The sequence below is a fragment of the Homarus americanus genome, unplaced genomic scaffold (genome assembly GCF_018991925.1).
Source record: "Homarus americanus isolate GMGI-L3 unplaced genomic scaffold, GMGI_Hamer_2.0 scaffold14530, whole genome shotgun sequence".
Lineage (NCBI taxonomy): Eukaryota > Metazoa > Arthropoda > Malacostraca > Decapoda > Nephropidae > Homarus > Homarus americanus.
In genome coordinates, this window is record NW_024747630.1 from 10536 (window position 1) to 19763 (window position 9228).

General features: G+C 39.2%; 1 long non-coding RNA gene across 1 annotated transcript; it reads left to right on the forward strand.

Moving 5' to 3' along the window:
- Positions 1–2240: 2240 nt before the first annotated feature.
- LOC121879809 lies at positions 2241–2987 on the forward strand. The gene is made up of 2 exons (XR_006091430.1): positions 2241–2439; positions 2622–2987. It is a non-coding gene; the product is annotated as an uncharacterized LOC121879809 (long non-coding RNA).
- Positions 2988–9228: the final 6241 nt, after the last annotated feature.

Genomic DNA, 9228 nt, shown 5'->3' on the forward strand with positions numbered 1-9228 from the left:
TTTTTAAACCACTTATCACTTAAAGGATTTCATTTCAATTAAACTACCGTCTTCAATTTAAATATCCTGTACTCTAAGAACTTCAATTATGAACAACTTCAAAAGCTCCCTAGTTAACCACAGACAGAAATCTTAAATATGTTTCACAGGCCTCAAGTCAAATACATCTATGACTTGTATTAAAAACCACAACAAAATGTTTAAGAAAACATTTCCAATGCGAAACACTAACAGCCAAAAAAACAAATGTCTAAACACTTTTCTTTTCTTGTCTTCTTCACAAACTAAAGGAGTTCTAACACCAGACACAAGGATCGGATTGTAACTGATGCATCCTTGCCGGTTCGACCTTTAAATACCCCAACCTTCCCGCCGAACCGTCAAATTATTTGCTCTCTGCTCACCGAACCCGCTCATTCGAATAACTTCAAATTTTCAGCATTTTATTCTTCACCTTGGCGTCATAGTACAAGGATACATTAAAAAAACTCTGGTGTCATCTTCAACATTATTCAAACAAAGTCCATTTCATGAAATATAGCCAAAGTTTCCCAGCTCAAAACTGCCAGATTCGTGCTTTCCGGGACCCCGAACTTCTTCTCCGGTAAACACCGTCACAACCAAACGAGGGGATTATCCAGATAAACTGCTCTTGGGTATTTGCACCATAGACTGGGTCGTGTCGCCAGTCAATAAAGTTTTCTTCCAAGATGGAAATAACAAGATACCCTACAGACAGTCACTCGCATCTCCATTCCTTGGTGAGAACTATCAACGGTGAATTTAATAAAGTCAAGACCCGAGTAATGTTTTCCCATTACCGTCAAATACTTTACGTACAGTATATATTTATAACAAACAATGTAAAACAAAAACATCGTGGTAACATTCTATACTATGCCATCTTACGTGCTACTAAATGTTATATAATAATTCCTTGACATAAATGTACTCTATATTATCAGGTACCACATTTACTCTCTAAGGTACGTGTGAGCTGAGACCTGACCCAATAAATCATTATCAAATTGTGATAGTAAATATCTCTCTAACCATTGCTATGTCAACTAGAAACTGGTCCATGTAACTGACGAGTATATTATAGTCATCCGCAGAGGACAAACAGCACGAGTACGAGTACGAAATCTTTAGTTAAGAGGTGAAAGACAATTATTAGGGGTTGAGGGAAAAGTGGTGAAACTCAAATACAGTAGGAGTAGAAAGAATCTTTCTTATTGGTGTTTTATCTTTGTTCTGCTCCCTTGGGTCGTCAGACCTTTGTATTAATATTGCTCTATTTATATAATGCTGCTTATTATTATTATTTTTATTATTGTTGGAGTTAGTGAGCCAGCCCAGGTCCTTGTGTAGCTGGGAGGGTAGTCACATTTTTTGGGGGGCTAAGATGTTAGTTCAATGTTAATTGTTAAATATTAGTTATGTTAGTCTAAAGGTACACTGTATGGAGAGGCCTGCCAGGTTCTTAATACCACTTACCACCAGTGCCAGATTTATTAGACCTGTGGAGGCCCCCCCTCATTATAACTACCCCAAGAGGGTGGGGTGGCGAGTGAAGCGAACCTAATCATCTGGGAGTTCCGCAATTCTAAATATCATATTATTAGCACCACAGCATTCATTCAAAATAGACGGTTCATAGGAAAACCACCCAGTCGTCAATTTCAACGAGTAGCTAGCCTAATTTCTATCACGTGATAAACATGAATTTTAAAGATTGAAAATAAAATCAACCAAATCAATACAATATTATAATATGTGGAGGCCCCTGGCCAACTGCCCACTTTGCCCACTCTTCAATCCGGCCCTGCTCACAACTCTACTCTACTTTCTTGTAACGTGTACGTTTTCTTCTCCATTGTTGTAACATATGTCTGTCTTTTGTTAATTTTACTGTTTCTGCTCTATGGTCAATTTCAAGTAAAGGTTAATATTAACTCGGTGCTTTGTTCTTCATTGTTTTTCTCTCTCTGTCATCTTATTTTATTCCTCATATTAACTTCTTTACACTATTCTATTTAAGTTTAAGACTTTTTTAATATTACAATAGTACTATTTGGATGTATATGTGTCTTAACAATGTCTCACACTTAAACTGAGGCCAATATTGCTGTTGTAATATATTCACAATTTCTATCCAAGATAAGTAAAGCACTGAATACGATTTCATAATATTTTCCTTTCACGTTTTACACTACTTTCGTGTCACAATAAAGTTTAAATCGTTTACTCGTCATCAAACAACCAAACCTGCCGGCGTCACTTTGACGTCATAACAAGGCAATGTTCCCATTGGCTACAATTTCACCTAAAACAGCTTGTGATTGGTCAGGGAGTGTGGGCCGCCTGTATATAAAGCCTGGTAGACGGACGTCAACACAGAACACTGGCACGCGACGACGCTACAACATCTTCTGTACTGTAAGTGTATCTTCAAATTGTAAATTATTTGTTGGCGATTGGGAAGCTATTGTTTAAAATTTCACTTGACAAAAAAAAAAAAGGTAAATTTTATTAGTCTTGATATTACCTAAACTAAACTTTTTAAATAAGTTTCGCGTTAAACCAGGCTTACATAACATTAATCTTCTTGCTATTTCTAGAACACGCTCCTCAAACGACCATAAACCCTATACGAGTTGACCGAGGTAGCTGCAGTGTCACCACAAGAACAATTCGGAGCGTCTACAAAATTTACCTGTTGCTGGAGAACTCGATCGCAACAATTCCTTTCCTACTCCAGTTCTACCGCGGTTAGTGGATCCTTCCCACAGCATTACAGTGAGTTTCCTAGTGTTAAACTACAAGAAATTGGTCTCCAAAAAAACTGCTTTGTTATTTCTTCTACCCCATTTGTGGGTCATGAGCTGTATTGCATTACATTCTGTGCAAGTAAAGTCAAACTTGTACATATTGAATATCCAGTATATGTAACCAATAAAGTTTTTCTATTTATGGAATAATCCAAATCCTTGCTTTTACTAAATCAAAACCCAGAGTATAATAAAATCTCGACTACGTCTGCTGTTTGAAAGTTTGCCCATAAATAGTTCTCAAATACTCTACTTAATGGTGTTAAACGCTTCGGCAAATACAGCTCTACTCCTCTTAAATTAGTATTACTTTTTCACAACATAACCCAATAGACAAATGATGACATTAATGTGTGGCTTTTTACTTTCCAATCGTTCAAAGTACACATTCTCGTACTAAAGTACGATCATCACTAGTTTAAACTAATCTTAGTATTGTCTAATAACACCAGAAGTGGTAAAATACTAAATTCCAAGCAAGACATATGAAAGTCTAACCTATAAATAAAAATATGAACTTCCATCTATGACCACTGCAATACTAAATATAGACCCAAGTCTTTCAATATTCAGTCGAAATCAAGGTAAAATTAGAGGTCTGGTCATGTAGTTTGGACAATTCTAAAACGCTTCTTCAATTGGATTAAAGATGTAATAACGACGGTTGTGCATGTCAGAGATAAGAGAACCGTCAACAAGGATATTTAGAGCAAGGTATAGTTAAGTGGGAAGTACAGAAGGAGAATAAAAGCGGAGGGTGGTTTGTGAGTTAACGTGTAGCTATACCTTCTTTAACGAGTCACCCGTCTGAGACGTCCGATTTCTCAGGACGTCTGAGTCCTCCGTTTTCTTTCCATCTTAGAGTGCACCCGAGACTTCCTTGTTCCTAAAGCCCCGTCCACACAATCGAGCAGTGCCCGGCGGGCTTTGACCCTTTACCGGGCAAAGCTTGTGTGTTGTACACACGGGGGTGATTGGCGTCAGTCATAGTCGGGCGCTAGTAAGTGGTCTGCAGTGGCGGATACGCTACGATCGCAGGAATAGTCGCCCGACAGTGAAAAGCAAAGATCATATCGTTGTGTACTATAATAATTGCTATGTGCAAATGCAGAACAAGGGGATGGTGCATAGAGTGGTTAGGTCGGAAAAAAGTATTGAAGTCATGCCACGATTTTACGTGAACGGCAAGATGGACACGAGCGAGACATGACAAAGGACTCTAACACCTTTTACAAATTTCGAGCGAAAGTGCAACCATATATAAAAAAAACCAGGATACCAATATGAGGGAAAGTATATCTCTAGAGGCAACGCTTGTATATCTTTCAACTGGTATGCACCTACACGTCACGAGGATATCGAAACAAAGTTTGTCTCGCATAATACCTGCTATGAAGTACTCGAGGAAGATTACTTGCAGGTGAGATTTGTAATCCATAAAAATGGATTGAGTTATGATATGCATAAACAGGAAGCTATGGGACGAGAACGAAGAACACACACGAATGTCCTCATTACATAAACAATCTCCTGTCACGCCAATATTGTACATTGCATTTGGTTATACACTGAGCGGGGAACACGTACGTATAACATTTGTAATACTTATATACCACCAGGCAGGCTCACCATGATTTCGCTCAACGACGGGCCTTTAATATAACGACACAGAATTGGAAATTGCAACAGTGGTGGTATATGTTAAGGCAACTGATTATAGTTGGAACATCCATTAAGTGATGGTGAAAGCTTCAACTGTCTTTGTTGTTAGTAAAACTACACGAGTGGCTTGTCCTTGGGGATAGCCAGATGTTTCCAAGTACTACTGAAATTAGATCATTTGGATGCCCGAACGTCAAATCGAATTTACCAACCGTATTGAAACACTTTTCTCACACACTGTACCGCCAACTCTGACCTGCACACACTACCCATGGGCAGCCAGCCTCTTTGTGGGGTGGCGAGTGAAACGAGCCTAAACATCTGGGAGTTCCGGGGGAGCTGTAAGCCCCCCCCGGGAAAATATTGAAATTTGAACACTTCTTTGCAGAATTTGGAAGCCATATGCAGTTATATTGAGGAAATTAAAACATTGAGACATTTTTCATTAACTGTATATTTATTGATAGTGTACAAATTCCCAACACACACAAAAGTGAGACATGACTGGAGTCATTCGTGTGGTTTCAAGTCGACCAGCCCTGATGTGTAGAGAGGCCCTGCTCACGAAAGAGGAACTTAAAAGTAGCCAAAGCTGACATTTTTTTAAACCAAAAGGAGATTCAGAGCCCAGTGACAGTAAACTCCCAGAGGATGACACAGTAGAGGTTCACTTTAGTGATTCGGATGACGAAACGAGGTCAGCTGAGATTAAGTAAATCGCCACCTACAGCAATGCAAGTACCGTAGTGGATACTCTCCTACAAACTGACGAGCCTAGCCGCATTCCAATGAGACGGGATTCGGCGACTTTCTCACGGGGGTGGGGGGGGGGGGGTCGCCACCTGCGACGCTGGCATCCGGGTTTACTTCCGGTAGCCGAGTGTATGACCTCTCGGTCTCGCCGTTGAAATTCATTCTACCCTACGTTCCTGAACACGCCGCGTCTCGTCTCCTCTTCCAAGCACCAACTTCCCACCACCAGACTCTTTTGTATATAATATATTTTATAGAAGAAAACCACCATTAAGAGTTTCCTTTCTCCAACCTGTGACTGAAGCTTCGTCCGATTCATCTCAGTTGAATTATAAGAAACATTCTATGGAACCGGTGTCGAGTGATCCGGCTGACAGTTGATGATAAACCGATTGACTATTTACTAAATCATTCTCTTCATCTAAATTGTGAACAAGGTCACTTCTCAACAAGTGAAAAGGAAAGAGTTCGGTATGTGCCCAAATCCTTGTGTATTCTCCAAAAACTGGAGATGTATTTTGCGTTCAATGCGTTTAGCGACTGGAAAAACTGCCGGCGTACAGTTGCCGAACGTGAAAGTGGCAGAGAGCATCAAATTTCAGTTGGGGTGTGAGGGCAATTACAGCAAGGCGAATTCATTCCACTTTGGCTTTGCAACTACAATTGGAGAGAAAATAATGCAAAGAACGTCTATTGCGCATAGTTGAAACACTACAAATTTTAACATCGAGAGGTAGTGATGAAAGAATAGGCTCTAGCAACAATGGCAATTACCTTGCAACTCCTGGCCAAATTGGACACTTTTCTTGCACAGCATCTGGTGCTGTGCAAACACTTCATCTCTCTCAAAAACGATTTGTGACCAAATGGTCAATCAATTATCATAAGTGAAGTGAAACGAGACAAATATTAGTCAGTTAGTGTAGATTCCACACCGGATGTTAGTCATACTGACCAACTTACATTCATAGTTGAGCGATTTTTATAACTTCATAGACATATACATGACCATGGTGCACAGAGCATAGCCTCAACTATTGTACAGTTAATTACAGAAGTTCGTCTTGAGGGCAGAGTTATGACAATGCTGCCACTATGTCAGCCATTTACACTGCCAGAATAAAGGCTGGCATATTACGTCCCTTGTGCAGGTCACTCCTTGAACCTTGTAGGAACATCAGTTGCCTTGGGTCTCTTTCAAATTCCGGATTTTTGCAAACCTTATACAACTACTTCTCAACCTCCACATATAGTTGGGATCATCAGCTGCACTACCGGCTGAAGGGATTGTAGCGAAATCGCTTTCAGAAACTGGCTGCAGTGTTTTTACATTACCTTGAGATAAAGTCAGCACTGGAGAACAAAATATGTTCCGACAGTAGCTTCAAGGTCAAGGCCTCATAAGACGAATGGAAGCATTTGAAACACCACTTCTTGCTGTAAAATAGTATCAAATCTTAACAAGGTTTAATGCAACCAGCTTATCACTTCAAAAACTTCACACCCACCTTCTGTCAGTTGTGAAACTGTATGAGAGCTTGATCATCTTCGTCTCAGAAATGAGACGGGGTCAGTTGGATGAAATAGAAGATCAGGCTAGGGCTTTTGCCGAGCCTGTCTACAACGACAACAAAAAAGAGAAAACATTTCTTGGATGAATCAGTTGGCACTGAAACTCAACTTGATCCAAGGTGGACAATTTCTACACCATATTACGAATGAATAGAAATAAAGAAGCGGTTTACCTTAACGGAGTATGACACCATTGGCTGTCAGTACCTATTCCAGTGACCTGGAAGCATCTGTTCTAGAGGAGTTTTTGCAATTTAAAGACATTTTCTCTTCTGAATCTGACAAGTCAGTGACAAGCCTTTCCAGATGGTATGTTGACAACTGCCTTTCCAAACATTAGTAGTAGTAGTAGTATCTTCGGGGACACCACTGAAAGGTGGAGACGGCCCCTCGGAACCACGTGGGCTCGGCGTCGGTCGCCGAGACAGTCTCAAAGCCGTGGTTTAACACCAGAAGCAGTTTTTCTATTTCATTCATTTTATCCACAAATGTTTGGATGATCGTAATAAAAATGATACAACTTTTTCTTTAATTTTAAGATTTTTTTTTCTCTATCTACGATCATAAATCACCCATAGCGGGCAGGGCACGAAACATGAAGGAAATTACGGGGTAAAACAACGAAACTCTGATCGTGTGGCAGTGAAGAAATAAATTATTTACCATAAATGTTCGGCCAATATTTCTTTCGTGACGTTGCACGTTCGCGTCTCGTCGTAAACCGTCAATTTGTGATTTCGGTCTCCGTATACATTAAAAGCAAACGACGGAGGCTCTCGGCGGGGGGAATATTACGGGACATAATAAAAGAAAAAAGCTGGCCGGAGACAATCTTTTATTCTCACTTTGGTAACACAAATTGAAAAGTTTTATTCACAACATATTTAATTTAGAGTTGACAATAAATATCTTGTGTTGAAGACTTAATATGATATGTACAGATCCTATCTATCATCCATAGTCTGGCAACAAATTGCTCAACATCGCGCCGTTACATTTTCTGACGACGGAGATGAAATATGCAAGACGTAACAACTCTTGGCTTAGATAAACAATGTCTCATAAATGAGATACAGGTATATCTAAAAATGAATGGCGCCAAATAACGATGATTTGGCACCGACCGTTACACTAATGACATGCACTATACATCACTTGACCAAATAAACATTGTCACATCATGTGACATTAAATATGTACAGTACAGTTTACAAAAGTTCATTTACTGTATATGCCAAAGATGGCACTATGGTGTGGTGCAGTTTGGAGCAATAATTTAAATCAACCATTTCTGTTCCTATAGTACATTAATATTTGGAGGAGGGAGTTGAAATATAGGTTCCACTTCAAAAATCCAAAATGTTTCAGATAACTGAACTTGTTGGCTAACTCAAGGTCATTATTAAAAACCCTAATATTTCATTAAGCACCAAATAAAATACTACATATATGACAACTATAAACTAATATATAATACTGCATGTACAAGTATAACAAACACACTAAACTAAGGAACTCAAAATATAATGTTAATAATAATACAGGCCGTCCGCAACTTACAACAGGGATAAGTTCCTGGACCCATACTTTAGGTTACATAACATAAAGTGCTGTTAAACAATGATGAAAATAATGACAGTTTAATTACAACTTTTGGAGGTGAATGTATTGGGATCCCGTTCGTAAGTGCGGGTGACGGCGAGTCGGAGGGTGTAACTCAGTGACCGACTACGAGAAAATGCCCCGGTGATGATATCTTAGCTTAGTGTGCTCAAACGCCATCATCTGGCAGCGCGGTAAATTTTTATAATCAATGCGATCACTTTTGGATGTTCACAGTTTGGGGATAAATGATGTTTGGATTTTTTTAAGTGCAACCTGTATATAACATTACTGTACAGTATATATTTCTGAGCAAGTACAACTCGTGAGGAGCCACAAACGTACTCTTGATGTATGCAAAACCTAATTTTAGATTACAGCATCCCTATATATACAGTATATCCGAAACAAAAATTGAGAATGCCAAAACAAATTACAATGTTATGAAATACATAGTGGATACTTGTTTAGTACAACTCACTAGCAGCAACAATATTGAAATAAAATATATACTGCACTGCGTAATTCCCTATCATTGCTAAGTGTTGCTTCAATGTGACCTCCAAAGTGTAAATAGTACACAGCCACATTCCATCGACAAAAACATGAGCACATTAGAGAGTAAATCACCGCACAGAGCCAGGTCAGCAGAGCTTGACACAGTGATGGAGGCGTGATTAATCAAGGAGTGCCTATTTCTGCTCCTACTGTGAAAAAAACCCAGACAGTTTAACCAGATTTTGGAAATAAAAGTAGATTACAAAATGTGTAATGCAGATTTAGCGGTGACAAAATCATACCTAAAAGC